General features: G+C 38.8%; 1 protein-coding gene across 2 annotated transcripts in view; it reads right to left on the reverse strand.

Annotated features, from left to right (window-relative positions):
• flrt1a (fibronectin leucine rich transmembrane protein 1a) overlaps positions 1–6,351 on the reverse strand; it is a 53,383-nt gene that overhangs the window by 21,359 nt on the left and 25,673 nt on the right. For both annotated transcript variants that reach the window (XM_085174837.1, XM_085174838.1), the window contains exon 2: positions 5,104–5,327. The gene's annotated coding sequence lies outside the window, so the exon portion shown is untranslated. The remainder of the gene's footprint in view (positions 1–5,103; positions 5,328–6,351) is intronic.

Here is a 6,351-nt window from a genome sequence, read left to right on the forward strand (position 1 = left end):
TATGGGTTTGGTTCGGCTGTTATAAAGTAAATTATTAACTTTTGGAGGGCCATAGATTTTCATTCAGATTGTTTAGGTGGCAGTTATCTGCCTTAAAATGTCTCTAACCCAAGGACAAAACTGCTAGCTTGTCTATTGAGTCTCCTTTTATAGTATAGTTTTTCACAGAAATTTCCTTTCTGATGTGAAATGACTTAAATATCTTCAAACAGAAATTTTCATGGGTTTTTTTGTGAAAAAAAAAAAGAAATCTACTAAAGTAATCTACTGTAAAGACATCTGATCTACAGTTTTATTTAAAATAAATCTCTTCATATATCTATATTTTAATGCAGATGCAGTTCTGCCACACTGATGTATGAGACACTGAGACAGAGTTGGCTTGGCAGAGTATCTGGGGAATAAACTTTAGATGTGTCACGTCTGTGTCAGTGAGCATAATGCAGTGTTTGATCAAGGCCTCACTGGCTTCTGAAATCATTTGCATTGATTTTAATCTTTCTGCTACATAAAATAGAGGAAAGTCTTTAAACACGAGACGGGCCAGCGTCTCCGTTTTGAGAAAACACTCATTTCAAACGGGACTTATAAAGGCAAATTTATCATCTGCCTTTGAGTCAAGGAGTCAGCCTGTGTTTGTCACGCTTCAGCTAGGACTCTGATTGGATTTTTTTATTTGTGAGAAGGGGAGAGACAGCGAGATTGGTTAGCTTAATTGGTTAAATTTGAATTCAATCCTGATAAGTTGCAATATAAATACAGGGCTGTGGTGGGAGGCTCGGGCAGCTGAGCCACAAAACAACATTGTGCCTTCGAGGTGAAAATTAACCTCAGAAATAAGAGAGGAAATAGAAAACGATTACATCAGTTGAAAACCTCTCTGTATCCCTGACACCTTCACAGGACTGTTAGGTTGTGCCTGGCAGCCATGGTGGAGGTCCAACAACACCTGAACATGCCTCTAAACATAAAAGTCAGCCATCTAAAAACTGCTAAAGTAATGTGACAAATACTGTGTAAACTGACTATTTTACATGAGTCTACACGACTCTGTCTTGTAGCTGATGCATAGTCATGCTGTAATTATTAAAGAGAACAAAAACTACATATTTACATTTTTATCTTTTTTTATATAATTCAAGTATTTATTAGATTTTGCATTTTATAACAACAAATACAAAGATGCAGCAACCAAAAGCAAGAAGCAAACAAACAAAAACAAACAAAAAAACAAAAAAACAAACAAACAAACAAACAAAAAAACAGTGAGGTTTTAACATATGTTGTATTAACCTCAAATGTCCAAGTCAGGTAGACATGTAGGTACAAAAATTGTCCCACTATTCCACCGCAGCTTCCGTCACATGATGTATTTTTCCCAGCATCTTTTCGCACGCAACATTCTTACCTTTATAACTAAATGTATGACCGTTCTTTATTTCGTATTCTTCAATTCTGTATATTTTTTCTGTTTCTGGATGAATATCAGGGGCAAAAAAGTTGTTTGCACTTTTTTCATACATGGAACACAGATAGTGTTACTTTGTTTGCATTTATGCTCTGACTTTAAGTCATTTATGGCAGCCAGTTGTTTAAGTGTTATCATTATTATTGCAGACAAAGTGTATTTTGTTTTGCATCATTATGCAGAAATATAATAATTTATATGAAATTCCACAAGACCAGGTTGAAGCCTAAGTGCGGACTGATTTTAAAACTTTCCAAATTATGACTTTAAACACTGTTATGATCTTAGCTAACATGAGCTAGCTAAATTCAGAAACTATTTCACTTATAGTCTTTCACATCCTGCCTACTATGTATCAAGATCACATTCAATTGTTAATTAGTATGCGTAAATCGTTACATTTTTAATGATCTCAAGATTGGTTTAAAACTGATTTTTTTTTTTAACTACCAAGCAAATGCCGGTGATATTGGTATGAAGCTAAGGTCACCAGAGCGGTAGCTACACTGTTGGCGGTGAAGAAATGATGATGATCTTGCAGGAACTGTGATTATATTGTTGCAAAGCTGAAGAAATGCTTGGCAATCTGGTGATTTTCAGCAGCATTTTTACAGCCCTGAGTGGACGTGAATGTTGTATTTAGCCATGTCACAGTAGCGTAACACAAAGAAATAATTCTGGGACATGTAAATTAGGTGCAATATGCCCTCAGTATAATACATTACTCTAGTGTTGTGGTGTTGAAATAAAGAGGAGAAAACCCAGGCTTGTATGGTTTTACAGCCTGAGAACATTCGTGCACTGAGTACAGTTTGTCCTTGGACTTCTCACCATTTCAAAATAAAAATGCCATCCTTCTTCAGATCTATCAAAACAGGAATTCTGAGTCAGAAAGTCTGATGAATAACTCATCTATTATAGTCCTTGGCTGGATTGATCATAGGTCAGTTTCCAACATGTTGCTGCCATTATCTCATCTTCTTACTTGCCTGTTGACTGTATGACTCATTTCCCTTTCCTTTGCTTAATCATTATATTCTCACTTACACATTGCCACACATTTCACATTCTATTCGTCAGACTCTATACAATACTTAAAAAAAATAAAGCCGCTCCTGTTTACACGCACGACCTCAAAATATAAGGACTCAATTAGAGGCTGCGCTGGTTTAACCGAACAGCTCTATGTATCGCTTAGAAGACACAGGCACCGTTTTCGTCCTTGCTCTCCCTGTCGCATTTTTCTGGTGGGAACAATGAAGCGGCTGACTGAGACCCAGTTTTCTTTTGCTTCATCATCATGCCTGCCTTTACAGTTGTGTTGTCCTTTCACGTTTGGCTGCCATGTCGGCTGTCTGTGCCGCATTCACAAACGTCATTAAATCCCTTGTCCTAAATTGCCTACATCAACTACATTTCATAATGCTTTCATCTTCCCTTCTGTGACTTTGTTCTTTTTCTGCACAGTTAATTCCTTTGCTTTTGCTTTTTTTCTCTCGCTCTCTTTTTCTTTTTCTCCACGTCGCTTTCTGTTAGTGCACGGTTCACCTATTAGTCTTTATATCGTCCAAACTGGGATGTGAAGCAAAACAGATGCTTGCTTTTCCTTTAAGTAATATATGTTGGCAAATACCAATCCACTTTTGCGTAATAAAACTTCATTCAAAGAAAATTACAGCAGCCATGCTACGCAGTAAATTAATTACAGAGCCATTAAATGCATCTAACATTGTCTTGTGAGACTAAATTGCAGTGGTGGATTAAAACAACTAGTATAAGTAAGCAGGCTTCTCTTAATAAATACGATTTTGTGTTGTCACACTGGAAGCAGTTTGAGTTTATCCTTCGCCATATGAGAAATTAGAGTGGATAAATAGATACAGGCCGCCTCCGGGGCCCGGAAAAGATCCTGTGCAGTGTACACTTCGCTTTGACTTCTCACTGTGTGTGTGGGTTTCTGCTGCATGAAATATCAGCTGTGGGAGTGTTCGGATCTTAAGCAAAAGTTGCTTTGAATCCCGAGATGCCTTGCACAGTTTTTTCGAAACTTTTCACTCTGTTATGACTCCACGCGACCTCGTTTTCACCCCCACAAAATCCGGTCAGACTGAGTTAGAAACACAAAGGGTATTGTGTTATTCTTAATTTAGAAGCTATATCCATGAAAATTATATGTTGGCGTTCCACTTTCACGAGAGGCAGCTCACTTCAGAGCATTGACCAAAGGTAGCGTGTTAGTATATTTTGCTAATGGGTCCTGGCTTTTAGAGAGACTTTTACTGATTGCTTTGTTTGGCCTCATGCCCAAAACGAGAAAATGAGGGGGATAATCGAGCTTTATTGCTCACTGTTTAACTGTTGATAAGTGTTAGTTTGTTTAATGGCTGCATTTATGTCTTATTTAATTACTCCCACCATTTGAGAAAGAGGTAGTGCAGTAAAGGTGTTCCTCTGGCTCGGTTTGTTGCTGTGGCTTTAAATTCAATGAATATCAACACTTAGTTGAACCAGAGTGGGGGGGGTTCCATGGAAGTACTAAAGGATGAAAGAAAATCACAGTCAGGGACAGTCGCAACTAATTTTGTTCAATTTATAAAAGTGGGTCTGTTGTAGGCAAATGCTTTTAAAATGTTGCTCCAATACAAAGGTCCATTGAGTTAGAATCACATTAGATGGGGTTAAAATATATTACATTAAGTTTGAGCCTCAGTGCCAAGCTTCAGTTTCACTGAGAAAAAAGAAAAAACCTAGAACAGCACTTAGCTTAAGGCAGAGCTCCTCTAACCATGGATAAAAAAAAAGTTCTGTTTATTAAAAGAAGAAAAATGTGCCTGTTTCTCATCTGTAATGTACAGATATATCTACGTACGTGTCTATCTATCTATCTATCTATAGATGTTGGTGCCAGACGGACTTGTGTAAGCATTTTGTTCTTGGGACAAAAAAAGCCTTCGTGAGGTCAGAGGTCTGAGCAGAAAAGCAACAGTGACTCAAATAACCACTCTTTACAACCAACGAAGGAGCATCTCTGAACAGAAACCACATCGAGTCTTGAAAAAGATGGACTACAGCAGCAGAAGACCACACCGGGTAACACTCCTGTCAGCTAACAACATGAAGCTGAGGCTACAATTTGCATGGATTTTTAAACACAAAATTCATTTGGATGGTATGATCAGAATAATAACATGAAAACATGGCTCCAGTCTGCCTTGCATCAACAGTTCAGGATGCTGGGAGATATTTTCTAGGCACAGCTCATGTCCTCCACAGTCACCTGATCAGTCAAATAAAGCATCTTTGGGATGTGGTGGAATGGGAGATTCACATCATGGATGTGCAGCCAACAGATTTGTAGCAACTGTGTGATGCTGTCATGTCAGCGTGGACCAAAATCTCTGAGCAATGTTTCCAGCACCTCGCTGAATCTGTGCATCTAAGAATTAAAGCAGTTCTAAGGGCATTAGCAAGGTATATATACATAACAAATAATCATCAAATAAAACAGCAGAAGGACAGACAAGTTCAAACACAGAGGGCGATGCTTTAATTCCATTTGAGTACATCAAGAAACAGTTAAAAGCATTATCTAGATTAAAGATAGGGTAAAAGAAAGTCCACACCATAAAGCTTACTTTTTGAAGCGAGGCTGGCAGGGAAGGAGGTGCAGCCGTATCATTTGCACCGTTCTTCCCCACACGATTCCTTCAAAGTCCCCAGGCTGAGTCTCCTTGGGCTCCTGTCGGCATGTGGTCCATAAACTCTGGGAGGCTGAGGCAGGATGTCGACGTGTAGGAGTGTGTTTTTATGCTCGGCTTTGACGTGGATCAGTTGTCACCTCTGACTTCAAATCTATGCTCTGCGGAGAATGAGAGCGAGAGGAAAATCATAATGGAGCACATTCGGCCATCAGTGTCATTCAAGTGTCACATCTCTGATTAAACTGGAGCTGCATTACATATCCCGTTATTACTTTTCCTCATCTACACTAGGTTAGCGGAGAGAGTTATCTGGTCTTCATTTACCCAACTTTGATCGCATTTGATAAAAAATATAAAGTCTGTGATCTTAAGCGACTCATTTCCTTTCACTTGATTTTCCATCCAACTGATTGCTTCTTTCAGTTAGGAAGGATGATCGCCTCGGTATGGTGATGGATGAGAAACTGTAGAGAAACTGTTCAATGAATTGTGTGACGTGTTCCATGTCTTTGTTTCTAACCTCACTAAATTGTTACTTGTCCCTCCTAAAGCTCTGTCACACCTTCTTTTTGTAAAGGAGTTAATGGCATTTGAAGCTCCCAACTAGCAGCCACCTCTCAAGCTCCACTCTGTTGTCTCTCCGTCTTTGCGTTGCATTGATGCTGATCGCGTCTCTTTCTCACGGCTGCGTTGTGACACGAGACAGCACGCCATCTCACTTCAGCTTACTTCTCATGTCGTGAAACCAAATCTAATCTGATCCGACTTGTAAAACGAGAAGGGAAGCGCTGCTCCTTCGCTCTTCCTCTTAATAAATGTGCCGACTAAAATTAGTTCTGTGCTACTCTCTTTCACAGTGAACTCTTAAGAGCAGCACAGATGTTGTCAAAGAAATTTAAACTTCAGTGTTTTGCACATGCTTTAGCTCAGAATCAGCACCTGAAATAATCCAACTAAATTCTGATAATTAATAATTACAAATCACTAATCTTCATCACGCTGAGAGAAATACTAAAACATAAACGGTAATAGGAGTGTCATCTTTAACTCCTTTAATAACACGCATATGTTTTTGAAAGTGAGCCCCACTTTCTCTGCCAGGAGCAAACAAACTGTGTCTATTTTATAAAACAAAGAAATGTCTCTACAGAGGAGGAATTTGTTATCCAGGAAATGCTTCAG

This window comes from Neolamprologus multifasciatus, chromosome 10 (genome assembly GCF_963576455.1).
Source record: "Neolamprologus multifasciatus chromosome 10, fNeoMul1.2, whole genome shotgun sequence".
NCBI classification, from domain to species: Eukaryota; Metazoa; Chordata; class Actinopteri; order Cichliformes; family Cichlidae; genus Neolamprologus; species Neolamprologus multifasciatus.